The following is a 21,983-nucleotide window of genomic DNA, read 5'->3' as shown; positions in this document are numbered from 1 at the left end:
GAAAATAGAAAGCGCTCTCTGAATGGCAATAGAGCCGAGCGAGTGACTCCCTGTGGTCGGTGTGCAGAGGGAAACCAATAGAGCAGCACCTGGGAGGTCCCAAGTCTCACTCTATGTAGTGACAACTATTAGTGATTTTTAGCATCCCCAGTGACTCTCTGGTTATCAGATATGAACACTTCTATAAAGCCATGCTAGACAATGTAATGTTTTCCTTACAGATCATTTCACGGAGTTCCTCTTTAGGACCTTTGGAAGTCGGAGGTTTCCATGCACCCAGAGCAATTTCTTCTGCTTTCCTCCCTTTACACATTTATTTGCCAAGATTTAGGACTAGTACTTTAAATATACGTAGGTCCCTCAGTGTCCAGCATGGCTAGTAAGATGACATTATTTTATCATCCGGTTATGTGTTCTATGATGTTTTGCGTGGACAAGACCCCCCCCCTCCCCCAGGCTCACACATTTTATGTCCTGACAAGAGTTTCCATTCTGTAAAGTCAACAGAAAATATTCTTTTGTCACAGCAAAAATCATTGACTTTGTTGCTTTCGGTTTGCCTCCTGCAGCAGTCTCAGCAGGAAAGCGAGAGGAATTTCTGCGTGCCCCTCCCTGTTGGTAAAGGGGGAGGGTCAGGGATCTCTCAGCTCAGCACTTAACCAGAGGATTTGTGTTGCTGGTTTGCCAGCTGTCACTAGGAGTAGAGGACACGAGATAAGCCTGTATGGAGGAATGTCCTAGCCCAGCATGTATGTTGGTTTGCACTGCACTTATGATGTATATGTTTGGTATGATAAAACCTTCTTTTTCTACAGCTCCCAGAACAATGAGGCCAGCAGCTTTTTTTCTTTTATCGCCCTCTTGGAAAATGTGCTTGGTGTGACAAGTCCCAGAATAATGAGGTTTTGTTATCTGTCTTCTACATGCATGGCAATTGCCTGACTGAGTGTCAGCTTTCACAGCTAGACTGAAAGGAGAAGAACTGACCTCTTAGAGACTACATGGTGCCTCTTGTGCTCAAGGACAGCATTTCTGTTGTCTGTAGCAACCATTGGAGAGCACCTTCACTCCCCTCTTCTAGCCCCTCCCCCCTCTTCCTATTGTGGCAGGGTGTCCCAGAGAGAGCCGGGAAAAGTCCTGTTTGGAGGTTTATATATCTCCCAGGCTTCTCTAATACACGTTAAGGGATCTCTGATCCACGATCCAGTTCAGATCTTGGTCCAATTTTATATTCACCTGAGACAGATAGCCAGTGCTCTCGGCTTGGGAAATCAGACGGATCCTGTCTGGGAGAGCAAAAGGTTGGTAAAAGCTATCAAGTTGTATATGTGGAATTTGACAAGCTGTAGGCTTGCTCATCCTGGTAGTTGGGACCTGTATTTTGTATGGTTAGTGCCGAGACATGGCTAGGTTTTTGTTTTGCTATTCTTTTTTTCCTGCTATTCTTTTTTTCCTGTTTGTTTTCTGAGACACTGTACAGCACCTGTATATAGATTTGTATATAGCACAAATAAACACCACACTGTTTTGTCACTACCTTCTTGGATTTGGTATCTGTGCCTGAGAGGCTGCTTATCCTAGGGAGCTTTTTACCTTCTACCTTTTCCCCACTCACATAATGCATACTCATATGCCCAGCGAATCCAGCATTTCCTGGTGAAACCTGCTGCTTTGCTGCTACATGCTGGGTTCCTTGCCACCACCTTTTGATACTAAAGGCTTTAGAGCAGGGATCCTCAAACTACGGCCCTCCAGCTGTTGCGGAACTACACATCCCATGAGGCATTGTAAAACTCTGATATTCACATATATGACGAGGCATGATGGGAATTGTAGTTCCCGCACAACTGGAGGGCCATAGTTTGAAGACCTCTGCTTTAGAGGGTCGTGTTCTTGCACCTGGCCCCTGATGACGCAAATCTAAACATGCACAGCGTTTCCATCATTGTCCCGAAGTCTTCTGAGATGTGTAATGTACGTAACCCAGGAGGCTTTGGGAAGGGGGATGCATCATTGTTGCCTAGGTGAAAAAGGCCAGAAGAGTGGGCTGGGTCCCAGAGGTATTTTTTGTTAAAGAGGTTGTAAACTCGCATTTTTTTTTTCCCACCCTGCAAGAGAAAGACATAATGAGCTAGTATGCATCGCATACTAGCTCATTATGCAATACTTACCTTAGAACGAGCCCCCGCTGTGCCGCTCACTCACCTCTATGACGGGCGACATGTCCAGTCGCCCGTCGCCCGTCTTCCGACAGTCACGGCACGGGACTCTGAGACCCCGTTCACACTGGGGCGACCTGTCAGGTGACCTGGTCGCCTGACAGGTCGCCGTAGGTCGCCTGCCATAGAGAAGCTGTGGACCCATTCTAATAGGAGCGACACAAGTCGCTCCGACTTAGAAAAAGGGTCCGGAGCTTCTTTGGGGCGACCCGGAGCGACCTGCATAGACTTATGAGGTTGCCCCGGCAAGTCGGATCGCCCCAGTGTGAACGGGGCCTTAAGGAACGGCACGAGCGGCCGTTCCTTCAGAGCGCATGCGCCAGTGACGTCACTGGCTGCATGTAAGGTAAATATCTCCTAAACGGTAGGAGATATTTACAGTACCTATAGGTAAGCCTTATCATAGGCTTACCTATAGGTAAAAGTGTCAGAGGAGGGTTTACTTCCTCTTTAACTTTGTTTTCTTATATCTGATTCTTCTAAGGTGGGCGGGGAGAGAGAAATATAACTAAAGTAGTTAGAGAGGATGAAGGCCTACTTTGAACCATAACTAAACTCAAGTTAAGGTTTGCTTTCCCTTTATAATTTTTGCTCGCCCTTGGGATATTGGTTTCATTAAAGTGGCTGTACACCCTCACCTATACCCAGTGACGTGACTGGCCTCAGGTGATACACAGAGATGAAAGAAATTCTCCTACATAAGTTGTACCTGTCTATCTGCAGTCTTCTCTTCTCCTCATCCGTTCAAAGTGCTTAATTTAAAGCTTTTCTGAGAGTTCAGAAAAATGGGTGAAGAGCTGAAGTTACACTCTGCAGAGCTCAGGGGAGGAGAGTTGTGAGAGCTGATTGGAGGGAGGAGACAGACCCCCTTCACAAAGCACACAGGAACAGAGCTTAAGCTGTCACTCTGCTGGAGTTCCCTCCCCATCACCATTTTTGTCCTGGTGTCAGGAAAACTTTTCAGAAGTAATTCATGATGATAATAGCAGACGGAAAGGACACTTAGTGCTCTTGAGAAAAGTACATACTAGATATGCTTTGTTCATATTTCATGTCTGAGATTTACAACAACTTTAATGCCTTTTATTCTACCTGTTGATCCTGTAAGATTTGACTTCCTGTGATAGGGTGACAACACTTGGTCCCAAGGTTCTGCTAATGGAGTTATGTTTCCATCCTTTGAAGCATGCAACACAGCACACACACCACATCTGCACATCTGAACTACACCTGCGCATTCAGGTCACGACCGTGTAAAAAATACAGTGGTAGAGCAAAGCATCATGGTGAGTGCAGTCCAGTGCTGACTTCTGCATCATCGCAGAGTACTGTTCACTCACCTTTGTGGTACATACACACCTGAACCAGAAACTGGAAACCTTTGCTGTAGGGTTGTGCACACACCAAAGAAAAGGGCTTTCAAAAGCAGTGGGCGGGGCTAGGTGTGGCCTCGGGCTGATTGACAAGCTACAGGCTGGTGAATCATTAGTGACAATGCTGATGGCTACACTGAATGCAACATCATTCCATCCCACTAGTGCAAGCAGACACAGCCTACATGAGAGTGACAACTCTCCTCTGAATTCAGGAGCAGCGCAGCATTATTACCACCCCATTGCAGGACGCTGCATCAGATGGGCTTGACTTGATCAACAGGTATTTGTAGGACTTCACTGTGGGACTAAGAAAAAAACTGTAATTATGATTGAGTGCTGCAGCACATATTTTTTCTAGTGGGAGACCATAGTTCTACTTTAGGCCCCTGGCAGGTATATAATTTGAAAAATAATGTTGCCATGGGCAACAATAGTGTTTGTTTCAGAACTTTTTTCATGCAAGGAATTGGGGGATATTTTAAGCTCCCCAATTTACATGAGCCTATTCTCTCCAGGATTGGGTGTGTTGATGGCACTTTTGGCCCCATATGTTCTGATCATGTTCAGTCATTAGAGCCCAGTGAGTTTTCATTCTGTCAGCAGAATTGCCATATCCACTGCAGAAGTCTGATAATTAAATGGAGTATTAAGAGCATGCCATAACACGTCCATTCATGGTAAGTGCTTAGTTATGCATTGCATATTTGCTTTGGGTTCAGCTCCTGCTTGCTTGTACAGTGCTTGCTTCAGATTCATGCTATTTATTTTATGTTTTGTGTATACTAACATTTATTGTAGATTAAAGAGAACAGGGGGCCTAAGGCCTCGTTCACACTGGGGCGATCCGACTTGCCGGGGCGACCTCATAGGTTGCGGCGCGCTGCTCGCACCGCGACCTCGGAACGGCCGGCACGGACTTCATAACATTGAAGTCTATGCAGGTCGCTCCGGATCGCCCCAAAGAAGCTCCGGACCCTTTTTCTAAGTCGGAGCGACTTGTGTCGCTCCTATTAGAACGGGTCCACAGCTTCTCTATGGCAGGCGACCTGTCAGGCGACCAGGTCGCCTGACAGGTTGCCCCAGTGTGAACGGGGTCTAAATGTACTTGAATGGGTTGGGTTAGGAAGCAGTACTGCCCACCAATTGTGGCATAGGATATAAATTTTGCTGCAGCTGCGAAGCAAAGTTCAACAGCGACAACTTATGTAAGACCCCGAACCTGGCTGCATGTTATCTTTTCGGTGTGTGGGGGGGATAAAACTGAGGCTCAACTGCCTGTACCACTGCCTGACTACTTATGAGATTGAGGCCTAATGCTAAGATGAAATGGATACATAAAAGGATTGATTTTACATTCCTTTTCCTGCTCTTGTAAATTGCTGGATATTTCTCTGTTACTGCTCTTACTTTTTTCTATATAATGATCGTGAGTTGTTTTTGGATAATTATTTTCTTATACATCTTGTACTTCTATATTGTCTTCCTTACAGTGGGTTTATTTCCTTATGATTTTTTGTGAATAGAATGCAGAGCTATTCCTCAACAACTCCGTTTTAAGTAGAAGTTCACCCTAAAACTAAAATCTGTAAATATACAGGCATCCTTAAGCGAAGACTAACCTATCTAGCCCAGTAAAGAAGAAATCATTATAAATACCTTTTCTAAAGCCGCTCCGGTCCAGTCCCACGCTGAGCTGTCAGCGGTGGCTTCTCTTTGTAGGTGGTTTCAGAGAAGGCAGCCAACAACGGAAGCCTCATAGTAACTCTATGGGTGACATCACTTCCCAGGTTTTTCCAAGCCATTGTCGGCTGTCTCTTCTGCAGAGCTTCCGCCACTGGAGAAGTGATTTCTTCTTTACGGGGCTAGATAGGTTAGTCTTCGATTGTGGATGCCAGTAGATTTAGAGATTTTAGTTTTAGGGTGAACATCTACTTTAAGGCTACATGTACACAAGCCTACTCTGACCGCGGCCATGGGAAATAGCAAAATGTGGCAAAACAGAAAACTGCAGTTTGCGTTTCCTGCAGTGACCTGCAGTTTGACAGTGTGACAGTTTGCGACAGTGTGACAGTTTGCGTTTCCAGTGCAGTGACGGTCCTATCCTGAATGCGATTCGAATGCATTCAGTAGATGGAGGTTGAGGTTAAAGCTCACCTAAATGCGGCAGCTCCTAAACTCTCTGCTGAAAGCATATATTTATATAGATGCAAACAAATGCCAAAAGCTCCTAAACTCAAGTTAAGGAGCTGCCAGTGCATCCCGAAAGTATTCACTTTTTTCATATCTTGTTATATTACAGCCTTATTCCAGAATGGATAAATTCATTATTTTCCTCAAAATTCTACAAATAATACACACATAGTGACAATGTGAAAGAAGTTTGTTTGAAATATTTGCAAATGTATTAAAAATAAAAAATGAACAAAATCCCATGTACATAAGTATTCACAGCCTTTGCTCAATACTTTTTTGAAGCACCTTTGGCCCCAATTACAGCCTCAAGTCTCTTTAAGTATGATGCTTCAAGCTTGGCACACCAGATGGGTATGGTGCCAGCTGATTGGAAAAAAGCCAACGTGGTACCAATATTTAAAAAGGGGCCGAGATATATCCCGGGTAACTATAGACCTGTCAGCCTAACATCTGATGTCTGCAAGATTTTGGAGGGGATATTAAGGGACCATATACAAGACTTTAGTAATGAAAACTGTATTATTAGTAGCAATCAGCATGGATTTATGAAAAATCCTTCTTGCCAAACCAATCTATTAACCTTCTACGATGAAGTGAGCTGCCACCTAGATAAAGGTAAGCCGGTGGATGTGGTGTATCTGGACTTTGCAAAGGCCTTTGACACCGTTCCCCACAAACGCTTACTGTACAAACGAAGGAAGGTAGGTATGGACCATAAGGTGAGTACCTGGATAGAGAACTGGCTCCAGGGGAGAGTCCAGAGGGTGATGATTAATGGGGAGTACTCGGATTGGGCGGGTGTGGAAAGTGGGGTCCCCCAGGGTTTGGTCCTGGGACCAATCCTGTTTAATTTATTCATAAATGATCTAGAGGAGGGGATATCTAGTACAATCTCGGTATTTGCAGATGATACTAAACTAGGCATGCCAATATCTTCTATGCAGGATGTGGAAACCTTACAAGCAGACCTGAACAAAATAACGGGGTGGGCAACTACATGGCAGATGAAGTTTAATGTTGAAAAATGTAAAGTAATGCACTTGGGGGCCAGAAACCAGAAAGCAAGCTACTCACTAGGGGGGGAACCTCTGGGTGAGTCTAAGATGGAAAAAGACTTTGGGGTCCTGGTAGACAACAGGCTTGGCAGTGGCATGCAATGCCAAGCCGCTGCAAGTAAAGCCAACAGAATACTGGGATGTATAAAAAAGGGGATTCACTCCAGAAATAAAGAGATTATGCTCCCACTCTACAAGACTCTGGTCCGGCCACATCTGGAGTATGCTGTCCAGTTCTGGGCACCGGTCCTCAGGAAGGATGTGCTGGAATTGGAAAGAGTCCAGAGAAGGGCAACAAAAATAATTAGGGGAATGGAGGACATCAGCTATGAGGAAAGGCTACAAGCACTGAACCTATTCTCTCTGGAGAAGAGAAGATTGAGGGGGGATATGATATCAATGTACAAATACTGTACTGGTGACCCTGGCATAAGGAATAAACTATTCAGAGTAAGGGAATACAATAAGACACGTGGCCACTCACTAAAACTAGAGGAAAGGCGGTTTAACCTTAAAATGCGTAAGGAGTTCTTCACTGTAAGAGCGGTAAGGATGTGGAATTCTCTTCCACAAGCAGTCGTGTCAGCAGGGAGCATTGATAGTTTCAAAAAACTGTTAGATGGTCACCTTAGAGACCACAACATACAGGGGTATACAATGTACGGTTAAAAGCAAACACACACACACACATCATAGGTTGAACTGGATGGACTGTTGTCTTTTTTCAACCTCACTAACTATGTAACTATTTTTGGGCATTTTCTCCTCGTTCTTCTCAAGCTCCAACAGGTTGGATGGGGAGCTCAATGCACAGTCATTTTCAAATTTGTCTGTCTAGTGATGGTCAGTTGGGTTTGAGTCTGGGCCACTCAAGGACATTCGCAAAGTTGTCCCATAGCCACTCCTTTGTTTCCTTGGCTGCATGCTTAGGGTCGTTGTCCTGTTGGAAGATGAACCTTCGCCTCAGTCTGAGGTCCAGAGCGCTCTGGAGCAGGTTTTCATCAAGGATGTCTCTGTACATTGCTGCATTCATCTTTCCCTCAATCCTGACTATTCTCCCAGTTCCTGCCACTGAAAAACACCCCACAGAATGATGCTGCCACCACCATGCTTCATTGTAGGGATGGTATTGGCCAGGTGCTGGTGCGTTTTGAGATTCAATAAAAATAAGCGGCGCTAAATTCTAATAGTGCAATCATGAATAATCATATGGTAAATAATGTGGCATGAAAACAACTAAACATGCAGTGAATAAATTAAGAGCAAAATATATCATTGATAAAAATCACATGAAAGTGATATAATGAAATAGATGCAAAATCCAGTGTTAGGTGAACATAAAGTCCTTTCAATGAAAAAGTAATTTTCAATATTAAACAAAAGTTTCCATGAAGGGCAAAAAAGTGTATAAGTAACGTTGATTGCTGAAATCCACCACCAAGAACCAACCCTTAGCATATGCTTCTTAGGAGATAGCATGAACCATAAAATAATGGTCATAAAAGCACAAAATAACCCGGCATCCGAGATAGGCCGTGGCTGCTCAGTTTCGAGGCTCACCCTCTTCCTCAGAGCTCTGGGCTCTTAGCTCTGTGGAAGAGGTTGAACACCCAAGTGCACAAATCTCCCCCCCCCCTCCAAAAAAAAAAAAAATTGATGACCCCCACATATACGCATGTATAAACGTAAACGCACATGGGGGAGGTGCCTACGCCTGAAAACATTGATTGTGATACACATGTTGCATATCACAGCGCATGCTGGAATGAGAGCAATAATTCTAGTACCAGACCTCCTCCATAACGCTAAACTGATGATTTCTAGGGGGCTTTTAAAGAGCTGCCTATAGAAAATTTAGGGTACTGACATGTTTAAGGTTTGACATGTTGGGTATCTATTTACTGGGTGCAACTCGGTTTTTATATTTTACCAAGGAATAGGGTAGTTTATTGCGTTTTTGTGCCACCTAAAATGTACTTTTAATGTGTTTAACTGAAATTTTGTGCTTCCTATACCTTTGCGGTAATATTGTGAGACCTAAAAAATTGGAACTACCACTATTTTATTCTCTAGGGTGTCTGCTTTTAGAAAATATATGATGTTTGGGGGTTTTAAAGATTTTTTTTTTTTTTATAAAACGTATGCAAAGAAACGCAAAAATGGCACTGGCAACGAAAGGATTAACCACTTAAGAACCACTCGCCACAGTTGTACTGCGGCAGGCAAGCCCCTCCCCTATACAGTTAGAAACACTACCCTAGGCTTACATTTAACCCCTTGATACCCCACTAGGTTAACCCCTTCCCTGCCAGTGTCATTATTGCAGTAACTGTGCATATTTTTAGCACTGATTACTGTAGTAATGTCACTGGTCCCCCCAAAAGTGTCACAAATGTCAGTTAAGGGTCCGATTTGTCCGCTGCAATGTCGCAGTCCCGATAAAAAATCGCAGATCGCCGCCATTACGAGTTAATAAAAATAAACAATAAAAATTACACAAATCTTTCCCCTAGTTTGTAGACGCGATAACTTTTGCGCAAACCAATTAAAATATGCTTATTGCATATTTTTTTTACCAAAAATATGTAGCAGAAAACAAATTGGCCTAAAATGTTAAATATTGATTTTTACTTTTTTTTTGGGGAATGTTATATAGCAGAAAGTGGAAAAATTTTTTTTTTTTTTCAGAATTGTCGCTGTTTATAGTGCAAAAAATAAAAATCGCAAAGGTGATCAAATGCCACCAAAAGAAAGCTCTATTTGTGGGAACAAAAAGGACATCAATTTTATTTAGGTACAGCATCGCACGACTGCGCAATTATTCGTTAAAATAACGCAGTGCCAAATCGCAAAAAATGGCCTGGTCATTAAGGGGGCAAATCCTTCCGGTCCAGAAGTGGTTAAAGGAGAAGTTTGCCTTCAGGAACATGTTACATGTTTCAGCCATAAGACTTGTTAGTTAAGAAAACTGTCTCCTAACTTTTCATAACTCTTTAATTCATAGGTGGACACCGCTTCTGATCATCTTAACCATTGGGTTATACTGCCCCCTACAGGAGTAGGACACTAAGCAAAAAAAAAAGTCTGGCTATGCCTATGGGCAGTCCCACGGGGTATACTCCCTCTCTCTGCAATAGGTTTTTTTTCTGCCTAGTCAAATGCTGGTCTGCGGACCAGACTTCTAAAAAAGGCCTTGACTGATCTTCCCTTCAAGGGGATCACCTGTTTGGTGCTAACCTGGATGACATCATTAAAGGTCTCAAAGGGGGGAAGAGTACCTTTCTTCCACAGGCTACTAAGAGCAAGGACCCTTGTCATTGACGTGGGCCCTCCTTCTCGGCTCATAAGAAGTTTTGTCATCCCACGGGGGTTGACTGACAAGGGATCGGAGCCCTTCGAGCCTCCTCTGGAGAATCCAAGTGAACTTGGCCTGGCAAGTTAAGAGCTCAAGAGCGGGCTTCTCCAGACCCGCGGACAAGGCCATTTAAGCATGAAGGTGCGCCCCCACCTGTATCTGGAGTGGGGGGATGTCTTCGCTGGTTCCCGGACCCATGGACTCCCCTGGTACAAGCCAGGTGGGTCCACGAAGTCATTCGGTCCGGTTACAAGATCGAGTTTCGTTCTTCCTCTTCGGTAAGGTTCTTCCTTCAAGCATGCAACTGTCCCTGGCCAGCTTACAGTGTCTCTTTGGGGCAGTGCAAGGCCTTTTACTTTAAAGGGTGATGGTCCTGGTTTCTACTTCAGAACGTTTTAGGGGGTTTTACTCAAACCTGTTTACAGTCCCAAGGAAGGAAGGCAAGGTGCGTCCAATTCTGGACCCCAAGGTGCTGAACTGCTGTGGGTGCAGAAGTTCAGAATGGAGTCCGTTAACACGGTGGTGGCTTCCCTGCACCAGGGGTATTTTTCTTGCCTCCATCAACATCAATGACGCGTATGTTAACATTCCAATATGCGTCGGTCTCCAGCGCTTCCTCAGCTTCGCTTTGGGAGAGGAGCATTATCAGTTTGTGATGTTACCCTTTTGGTCTCGCTTCTGCTCCTTGGATCGTCACGAATGTGTTGGCCCCGGAGCTAGCATTGTTATGTCAATGGGGGATTGCAGTACTGGGCTACTTGGACGACGACCTTCTGCAAGCGGAGTCTCCTACTACTCTGTTGGAAAACCTGGAGATCACCATACAAGCTTGAGGGTGTTTGGCTGAGTTCTGAATTTTCAGAAGTCTCCTCTGGTTCTGTCGACAAAGCTTGACTATCTGGGTCTGACTCAGGACTCAGCCTTAGCAAGAGTGCTCCTTCCTCTGGACAAACTCTAGAAACTGCAGGCTGTAATTCATCTTCATCTTCATTCTGTCCAGCAGATGGTAAGCCCTCTGGACTTGCATGTGGGTGCTGGGCCTGATGGTGTCTACCTTCGAGGCGGTTCCCTTTGCACCGTTCCATACGAGGTCCCTGCAAGGGAGATTTTGGCCAAATGGGACTGAATCTGGCCAAAGAAACTGCAGTCTCTCGAAATCAGATCCGACTGAGCCAGGGAACGCAAGAGTCCCTGATATGGTGTCTTCGTTCTTCAGAGCATCGGCTGGGCAAATCCTTCCTCCCCTTGTATTGGACAGTGGTCACCACGGATGCCAGCCTGTCCGGCTGGGGAGGCATCTTTGCCAAAATTTCTGCTCAGGGAGTCTAGACACTGGAAGAGTCCAGACTACCGTTTAATGTCTTGGTACTCCGAGCAATCAGACTGTGCCTGGAACATTGAAAGGATCGTCTTCAGGGATGTCCAGTGCACATTCAATCGGACAATGACATGGTCGTGGCTTATGTCTATTACCAGGGGGCACAAGAAGTGTCCTGGAGGCTCTGGAAGTAGCCGGCATTCTAAGATGGGCAGAACATTTAATTCCAGCCCTCTCTGCTGTACACATTCCCGGGGTGGAAAACTGGCAGGCGGATTACCTCAATCGGCAGGTGTTGGACCAAGGGGAGTGGTCTTTTCATCCGGAGGTGTTTCATCAGTTGTGTCTCCGGTGGGGCATCCTTGAGGTGGATCTGTTGGGGTCCCTTGCTCAACCGAAAGGTGCAGAGGTTTGTGGCTCGGTCACGGGATCCTCTGCGGACGCCGCAAACGCGCTGGTGGTCCTGTGGGGTCTGTATCGTCTGATTTACACCTTCCCTCCTCTCAAGCTTCTGCCAAGACTTCTACACAGGATTGAGGCAGAAGGGATTCATCTTAGTGGCCCCAGACTGGCCTCGCTGGTCTTGGTACGCCAATCTGGTGCAACTGGTCGCTGACGTTCCTTGGAAGCTTCCTTTCAGGGAGGATCTTCTGTCCCACGGACCAATCTTCTGTCCTGTTTTACAGTCCCTGGTTTTGACGGCTTGGCTGTTGAATGCCAGGTGCTGATGGATAGAGGTTTGTCTGAGTCTGTGATTCCAATGCTGTTAAAAGCTAGGAAATCTACTTCTAGAAAGATCTACCATTGTACATGGAAGACGGTGGGACGGGAGACCCGGGCAGAGTCGTGGAACTCTAAACAACGGTCCCTAGCTAGAGGCATCATCCCAGTACAATCACGCAAAATCAGCCGACGTAGGTCTACGTGATTTTGCGTGAAGTGGTTAAGAGAATCAAGAGCGGTATCTGTCAATAAACGAAAGAGAAAATGGGATTTTTGACTGAGGCCCCTTTCACACTTGTGCGACTTGTCCTGTGATTTGGGACTGCAAAGTCGCATGACAAGTCGTACTCCATGATTTCCAATGAGTACCGTTCATATCTGTACAACTTCAAAGTAGTCCCTGCACTACGTTGGGCCGATTTGTATTGCATTTTGAGGTCCATAGATATAGGCATTGCTTCAAGTCCAGTCAAAATCGCGTAAAAAAAAAAAAAAAATGACAGCAAAATCACACAATTTTTAGGTCGCAAAAGCGTTAAAGTCCATTTCTCTGATGATCATTGACAGACACAGCACCCACCCCTCATGAAGTTGTGATTCTTCTGACACTGCTTATAGCAAAACTGAGTACCTATAGCAGGGAGAGGGAGTATACCCCCTGGGACTGCCCATAGGCGTAGCCAGACTTTTTTTTTTTTTGCCTAGTGTCCTACTCCTGTAGGGGCAGTATATCCCAATGGTTAAGAAGATCAGGAGCTGTGTTTGTCAATGGTCATCAGAGAAATAGATTTTACGGTAAGTCAAATATCCCATTTTCCAAGCCCTGCTTTATGCCATTTGTTTGTTTGGCTAAGTGGGATCATATTGCTTCTTATATTTGTGTATATTTTGATAAGTTACATTTTTTATTTATTTTTTTTGTTACACGACTCTGTAGTTCTGGATAAAATGAAGCATTATTGACTCTATATAAGAGTCTACATGCTGTCTTTTGTGCATCCCAAGTCCTTTTTTTTTATTTTTATTTTTTTTCAAGTCTAATGTTAGAGTGCAAATTAGACATTGCATCAGCACCGTGAAGTAGGTCTCTAATGCTCTCAGGAAGTAGTAATTCAGCCATTAATTGCAGACTAATGTGTGTTTATTAAACCATCTTCTCAGTTGCACGTTGAAGAGCTTGTGCTAAAACATTCATGAGGGCTACTCAGCCCATCTCCAGAAGTGGAATGTTCCCCGTAATCTGGAGGAGAGGAAAGTGACATTTATATATGAAGCTGAAGCAAGTCTTGAAGTCGTGTGGTGTGTTGCAGTGCAGCAGTTCAGGAAGAGGATCTATATGAGCAGACGAGGAAGCTAAATGTAATCAGGAGAGCAATGAATGACTAAATCATGCTTCACACACATTGTTGTATTCTACAGGCTCTGCCACTAACGAGTCTCATACATGAAACAGGAAAATAAAAGTAAAGCCCAAGTTTAGTTAAGCACACGTTCACATTGGTCTGTTTTGACATGTCAAATCACATGTCAAATCTGAGCCAATTGCCGGCAATAGCACCGTCCGAATCGATGCCTCGCTGCACTGATTCCAAAAAGTCGTTTCTGCACAATTTTTGGCGACTTTGGGGGGTGATTTTAATAGATATCTGTGTCGGGCTGAAAATGGCGGTTTGAAATTGTGCGAGTTTAGCTGAAGTTGCATGATTTTAAACTAGCCTCAGTAGGCTAAAGGAGAGTTCCACCTTTTTACAAAAAAATAATTCACCAATATTAAATAAGATATTGCAATAAGCCAAAATGTGCATTAAATATGTTTTTCTTTTTGCATTTGTGCCTGAAAAGCAATGTACTGTATTTGCTATCAGTGGATCATGGGTGCAAATTGATGGTTCAATGGCGATTTATGCTTCTTCAGTTATGGGGCTGGAGGTTGTATCAATAGTATTAATGGTGTTAGGGTGGGGGAGGGCTGAATTCTGACCATGCTTAATGTTGCACCCTAAAAATGGGATGTGGAGTTGGCGTGTACCATGTTCTGTGAATGATGACTATGAGACCTAGAAGAGGCTGCTGAACAGTGCACCTGTGCCTTCCACCTACACCTAAACACCAGAACCTCCATATACTAGGGCTAAACACCCAGTGTGCATAGAGGGGAGATATTTTGTAGTCCATGTAGATACCTGGGAACAATTTTACTGATAGGAGTACAGCAGAGGGCACCAGAAGCTTTCAGCTCACAGGATTTCTGGCAGGATCACTAGGTGTTTTTTGCCCTTATCAAACCGATATAACAAAATGATTTATTTAAAGGATATGTTCACCTTTGGGAACATGTTACACGTTCCACCCATTTTTTTTAGGGTGGAACATGTAGCATGTTCCTAGTGCTGCAGCCACTGCCCGATCCCTGCACTCCCTGTGACATCAGTACGGGGAGAAGTTCCCTGTACTAGCTGTCACTTTTTGAAATCAATGCAGCTGTGCAGGGCACCGCCCACATGGCCGCGTCATTTATTCATACAGCTGCGTGTGTGTGTGAATGTATTGGAAGCCCCGAAATCCTTTGCGGATGTTGACTTGTAGTTCTCAATGAACTACCACGGCACTTCATTGATTCTTCCTGTCAGATTGTATCTGCTTGCTCGTACGGGATGAAGGGGGCACACATACTCTTGACAGATCTGGAGGAGACCTGCATGGCACGATCTGCTGATTTCTGGTGCAATGTTTTTACAGGCCTGCAAAAAAATTTGCATTTTATTATTTTTTTCCTAAAAAGTGAACTTATCCTTTTAAGAGTAAAAATGAAAGAAATAAGAAAATTTAATTTTTAGGGTTTACACCCCAAAGGTTGGGATTGCCATTACTCTGGCCAGCCAGCCCCAGAGCATGTAAATGTGTGCTAAACCTGGGATTCTACGGGCTGTAAACACAATCCCACCCTGGCCAGGCTGCTGCAGTGCACGAGGATGTCTTCTCCTGAGGTCAGATATTCCTCTAGGTGAGTTTTATGAGTATGGTGGGAGGCATGGGATGTAGGCTCTGTTGTAAATGTACAGTTATTTAAGAGCCGATGATGGTAATTGATGTTAGTTATCTGTGGCTAGTAAATACTGACCATAGGCAGGAGGGGACTGATAAAGATAATTGCCAATCTGAGAGTGGTTACTAGAGTGGAGACGATCAGTACATCTAGAAGGTCTATTATTTAGGGCAAAAAATGACATCATAGGAATGTAACTGTATTACAGTTTTAGGCCCTATTTACACCTGCAAATGGGGTAGTTAGCAATTACATTCAGGAGACCTAGCGAGGGTTCCTGCGATTAGCTTTAGGTGGAAACTCCTTTAAAAGCAATGGGAGGCTCACCGTTCCTGCAGATAATCGCTAAAGCACTGATTACCTGCGAAAGATGGACCCTGGAATCAGACTGCCTGCGTCCAGGGCTGATCATTAGCAGGTAGACGCTCCATGAGGGAATACATGCAAGCATCCACAATTAACTGCAGGAGCAGTCAGCCTACCAGTGCTTTTCAGCCAATTGCCAAGACCCTCCACTGGGTCTCCTGCATGTAATCAGCAATGGTCCCATTTGCAAGTGTGAATGGGGCTTTAGTCCCTTTGAAATACACATACACTCATTGTGCGTATGGAAACATTTATTTAAAAGACAATAGTGCTAAGTGAACAGTTGTCCCTTAAAAGCATTATAGCACTGGAGAAACGCTTAGACCATTATTGTCCGCTTTCTCCTCCACATACTAGTTGTCTGGATTTTATGTGTACCCCCTGTATTCAGTACTTTTTAATCAGTGTACCAGAACAAGTATGCAACCAGTGAAGGAAGCGCATCTGAACTGCATCCTGTTCAGATTAGCAGATGAGCTACTAAATCAATATGGCAGCCAAGCAACAAGCATTTTTATAAGATCAGCAAAGGCAGCCTACATATTTTATTTCCAAGAAAGGTTTTCGTTAGCCACCAACCTTTTTAATGCTTTAAGAAAGTTTTAGTTAGGCCCCTTTTACACATGCTGTCCGTTTTTCATCCATCCGTTGACGGATGAAAAACGGACATCAATGTATCTCGATGTAAAAACGGATGACAACGGATGATCATCAGTTAACATCCGTTTTCATCCGCTTCCGTCAATGTCCGTTTTTTCAAACGGATGAATGCCCTATTTTTCATCTGTCAAAAAAACGGATCGGACGAAAAACGGACGACAACGGATGACAACGGACGACAACGGATGAAAAACAGATAACAACTGAAGAAAAATGGATGAAAAACGGATGACAACTGATGGAAAACGGATGACAACTGACGGAAAACGGATGACAACTGACGGAAAACGGATGACAACTGATGAAAAACGGATGAAAAACGGATGAAAAACTGATGCAAAAACGGATGAAAAACGGATGAAAAAACGGATGAAAAACTGATGCAAAAACGGATGAAAAACTGATACATTTTGATGTGACTGAACTGATGAACTGAATGGACCGTATGTGTGAAAGGGTCTGTGGAAAAATTGATTAGTGGTACAGGAATTTGTATGTCCACTTTCCATCATACAAGTGTTTGTCTTGCACATATGTGTTTCTATTGTCAGGTAATTGGAATGATTGCACCCAGAATCTTTGGCATGTAGTTGTGACCCTTTCTTTGTGAAGTATATGTGAAACCATGAGTTTCTGAATTCAGCACCATCAATACACAAGCCATCTGTTTTTAAATATAAAAAAAGTGGATAATTACGTATCTTTGTGTTTTTAATCAGCGGTCACCTTCCCACAATATCGCTTGCATCCAAGGTGCACACCTGAGCTGTGCGAGGATTTAAAACGTCAGCATTTGACCATTTTGGGCTTGACTGTACAGCAGCTGGACTAACATAGTGAGAGCGAGTTATGCTTCCCAGATGATCTGTAGCCAGCGCAGAGGTGGCGAGATCAATGGGGACCATATCGCGTGTCCATGACATATGTTTAATGCCTATGATTAGGTTTTAACATGTGAGTGGGCTGTAAATTTTAATAAATCCTTGAGTGTGTAACTATATTACACTAGTAGAGCGTTTCTTTTTTCATGTACCCTCATGGAGTGATAAGTACCACAAGAGGGGTGGAGGAGTGAACAGGCTTATCAAAGGACCTTGCAATACCGTTCTTAACCTAAGCATATTTGCCTAACCATAAGAATGGGGGGCAATGTTATTTGGTGAGTTACCATCCAATGGGAGTGGGAAGTGATGACACACAATGGTGGTGGAGTTTTGTGGTGATTTAAATTTAATCCGTTTTTCACTGGACTCCCTGGCAATTGGATTCTTTTGGATTTCTTTGGATTCCTTACTTTATTATCACCAGATGGACAATTTATGGGACAATTATACCATCACTTGTTTGTTTTTTATTTTGCATATTTCCCTATTGTTTAATTGACTCTTCTAGATACAGACACCAGTCTAAGAGTTGTTTAATATTTGAATCAATAATTTTATAATTTTTTTTTTTTTTTTTTTTTGCGCTACTGGTGATACATGTATATGTGTAGTTTCATATGTCTGTATTACACAATTTTTTTGAGCAACTGACCACTGCTTACTCTAGGACTACATGTCCTGTAACCCAGTGGTCCTCAACTCTGGTCCTCAGGGCCCACTAACAGGCCAGATTTTAAGTATTACCTTGGGGAGATGCAGACTAGAGTACTGCAATCACTGAGCAGCAAATGATATCACCTGGGATGTATTTCAGTTATCTTGCAAACCTGGCCTGTTAGTGTGCCCTGTAGGCCAGGGTTGAGGACCACTGCTGTAACCCATGTCTTTGGCTGTCAATGGGACTCTGCAGGCATGACGTGCATGCAGCCCCAGGGTGGGAGAGAGCACGGGATGGTGACAACACCAGCATAGCATGCATAACCAGCCTTTATTAGTGTTGTCGCCTAGACAAAGGAAGGGCTAAAATGTTAAGATACTGGCAGGATCACCAATATATTTGATTTATTAGTGAGATGATATAAAAACTTGGCAAATGAGAATTAGTTGGTCATAAGTGACTCATCAAAAGCAGCCTGCACTGGAATTAAGGTAACATCAGAAGGGGGGGGGGGACTAAAGGTGCATAACCAGTCAGCTTTAACTCCCCTCTGCATGTCCCTGCCAAGGAAGCAAGACAGGGGCAGAGGAAGGAGTGGAAGAGTATGCAGTGGTAGAGTTGCTGGGTGGTGGCTATTAAAAAGGTAAATGGTCTGAGCATTTGGAATGTAGTGTCAGGAGTTTTGTGAAGCTGGGAGATTCAGAGTTGGGGGTGCAGTGGTAGTTTTGCTGGATGATCAAAATATGCAGCCTGTGTAGCACACCTAACGTAGGAGGTGCTGATTTAGGCTTCCCCAGTGCTACACGGCCAGGCACACAGCATCTCCTTCATGCATCCCAACACAGAAAACAGCCCTTGGCTTGTTTTTGTTGTTTTATTAGGGGTTGATATCTTGGATGGGGTAGGAAATTATGGGATGCCCAACTTGGAAAAATGTCCATACACTATTGTACACTGGAAAGTCCTCCTCTTCCTTCCTCCTGCACAAACTTGGATCACTTGTACAGCTCTTGCTGATCACTCCAGGGGAATGAACAGTCAGCAACTGCCTATTACAGGCTAGGAACATCCTGTCCATTTGTGGATAAAGTAGCACAATATGGAGTGAACAGCAACTCCTTCTGCCTTCCTGTAGACCCTGAGCCCAGTTCTACTGCTGCAGAAGACATCAGCCTACCTGGCTGCTTGCTTCCCCTTTCCTTCCTGACTGGCACACACTTCCATGCAGATTTTCCAGGGCAAGGAAGAAGACTAAAGGCCCGTACACACGTGCAGATTGTCGACCGAAAAGATTCGGCCGACGACCGATCTTCGACTTGTTAGTATGATGCTTCCGACAGCCGACAGCGCACTTTCGGCCGAACAGAATCTGTCGTGCAAGCATTAAAATGTTTGTATGCCGACACCAGAACGGCCGATTGTTCGCCAGTCAGTACAGAATTCGGCCGACAGACAGCAGATTTGCAAGACTGGGCATGCTCAGAAAAGAAAAAACACAGGGAAAGTTAACCATCACATGACATCACTTCTGCAGTCGGCAGACAAAATTCGTGTGCAGTCTTTTGCACTTTTCAGCAGACACGACAGCCCGGGGACAAAAGACGGCCGATCGGTCGGCCGACGATCGGTACGTGTGTACGGGGCTTTAAGCACACCACTGTCTTCAAAGAGCACTGTTGCAGCTCTCCCATTGTGTTGTCCCTGGACTGTGCTGATATTACTCACTGTCTATGCTTGCTTTCTCCCACTGCCTCTTCCAGCATAAAACCCTCCAGTTGCCTCCTATGGTGGGATCCTTCCAGGCCAGCTTTCCGGAGCTCCAGCCTTAAGTAAAACCTCTCCCCAGCAGAGATAACGCCAGGGCCATGGACATCCTCTCCTCAGCACTGCTTCTCCATCTTTCACCCGACTCCCCTGCTGGCATGGCCCATGTCTTTTTATAGGAATTTCTCAGTCCCCCTGCCAGCCCATTCCTGGGGATTGGCTGAGGTCCCATGTATATACATAGCAGCCCCTCCTAGCCTTCATCCACTAGATCTAGATTGTTCGCCAATGTCTCATGAAACGGGGAGGCATCTGAGAGCTGCTAGAATGAGTCATAGGAGTGCCACGGGGGCAGAGGAGCGGGTACCTAGATTTGACATGTACCCACTCCCGCTTCCACTCGGGCCACCTAGGCAGCTCGAGCGGAAGTTCTCCTCTCCCCCTCCCTCCCTTCAATCTTCTGGAACACTTCACAGGTCCCAAGCGATTGCCGGCCATTCAGGTGCGCAGCGCAACTCGGGCATGTGCAGTGCGCACCCGGCTGTGAAGCCGCAAGCTGTCACAGCCCGGTCCCCACACTAGTGATCCCGGGGAGAGCCAAGGGAGAGAACTGAGTCTTCGGGTGGACGCATTGCTGGATCGGTGGGACAGGTGACTGTGTGTTTATTAAAAGTCAGCAACTACACTTTTTGTAGCTGCTGACTTTTAATAAACACAAAAATGGCTGGAACTCTGCTTTAATTACTGTGCGTTGTCAGCCCATTCTACATGAACTGGTTGCTTTAGGTATATTACTGTGTATGCAGTAGTACACAGCAATGTGTAAAGGAGGTCTTAAAATTTGATCTTCCCTGCTGGCCATGTTTTGTGTGGACTATAAGGACTAATGCTGGCCATACACTAGCCGAAAAATCATTGAAAAATCTGTCATTTTGGTCCGTTCTTTCATTTTTCGTCCAGTTAATGGGCACAAATTGAAAATCGGTTTTAACTTTTCAGAGCTGAAAAATCGAAGGAACAGTTTGGAAAATTCTGCCGAACGAACGATAAATTAAAAGGTTAATGTGTTTCTCGCCCGAAGTGTTTGCACTAGGCATATGTGACAAAATGAACAAAAAACAGATTCACTTGTGTCCATTGAATGATTTATCAATCAAAATTCGGTCATTACATGATGGCACGATCGTCTGCTCTCACGGCCGAGTGTTCATTTTTCGAAAATGAGTTTGAACGGTTTTTCATATAGTGTATGACCAGCATTAGGCAGACTGATCCATCCAATCTGCCCAGACAGCAGGACCTGGCATTTAATGACAGTGCTGCTGATAACTAATTTGCTGTACTCTTTAGTAGGTCATGTGACATGTATAAGCTGCAAAAAAGGTATTACTGATGAGACTTCTTGTGCTTGTAGCGGATTGCAACTATCTGCGCAGATCGTTGGAGGTGATCAGCAGAACTGTCAGCAAATGCCAGGTCTGCACTAAGGATAGTGTAGTGCTTTAAACATTGTGTTGCTACCACCCATGTTACAAATTTTGGTACCATTTAGGCTTAACCCAAAGGCACTACTGCACAGTGTATCGCTATTCACGACTGCCATATAATCTGGAGCCACAGCTGACAACTCCTCATGGAAGCACCCCTGGCCACTGCACCTGCAGCCCCCTCACTCTCACTGGCGTCTTCATGCCAACCTCCTCCCACTCTCACCACCCCTGCTTACCCCCATTCTTTCCCCGCACTACACCTGCATGCTGACCCCACTCTCACTATTCTTGACCCCCATCCTCCCTCTCTGCTTTCACCCCTTCTCCCACATGCACACATTTCAATGCCCGCCTCTGTGCTCACTGCCACTCTATGAATGGGCACTTCTTTCACCACCACTGCAGTGATACACCCTTCCGTATTCAGTCCGTTCAATCAACAGGCACGCTTTTTGGATACGTTTTAAAACGGACCTAAAGTCCAAATTTTAACCACTTGCCGACCAGTCACGTTGACTGTACTGCGGCAAAATGGCTCGTTCCCGTCCAGCGACGTAGACCTACGTCGCTGGACTCCTCCCCTTGTGGGCGGCGCTCGCGCGCCGCTGGAGGCTCGCTCCCGCTGTTTTCAGTCACAGAGGGAGTCGGGCCAGGGGAGGAGCAGCGGCGATCGCCGCCGCTCTTCCCCGATCGTCGGGGAATCGAGTCTGGAGATCCGCCCGCTTGTGTAAACAGAGCGGGCGGATCTCCTAAGTGACAAACAGTGACAGATTGCAGGATTCAGCCTAGCTGAATCTGCAATCTGTCCCTGTGTCACTCAGTCACCTCCCTTCACACATGTCAGTAAGCACCAGGCATACATTAACCCCTCCCTCT

At 45.0% G+C, this 21,983-nt stretch overlaps 1 protein-coding gene across 2 annotated transcripts in view; it reads left to right on the top strand.

Annotated features, from left to right (window-relative positions):
- Positions 1–21,983, top strand: part of NCOA2 (nuclear receptor coactivator 2) — a 244,430-nt gene that overhangs the window by 13,147 nt on the left and 209,300 nt on the right. The window contains exon 1 of one of the 2 annotated variants that reach the window (XM_082259562.1): positions 676–749. The exons of the other annotated variant lie outside the window; for it this stretch is intronic. The gene's annotated coding sequence lies outside the window, so the exon portion shown is untranslated. Of the gene's footprint in view, positions 1–675; positions 750–21,983 lie in introns of those variants that run through there. 2 annotated transcript variants of the gene reach the window in all.

Source organism: Pelophylax lessonae (genome assembly GCF_965119305.1).
Source record: "Pelophylax lessonae genome assembly, chromosome: 5".
Lineage (NCBI taxonomy): Eukaryota > Metazoa > Chordata > Amphibia > Anura > Ranidae > Pelophylax > Pelophylax lessonae.
This window is presented reverse-complemented; position numbering and strand designations above follow the sequence as displayed.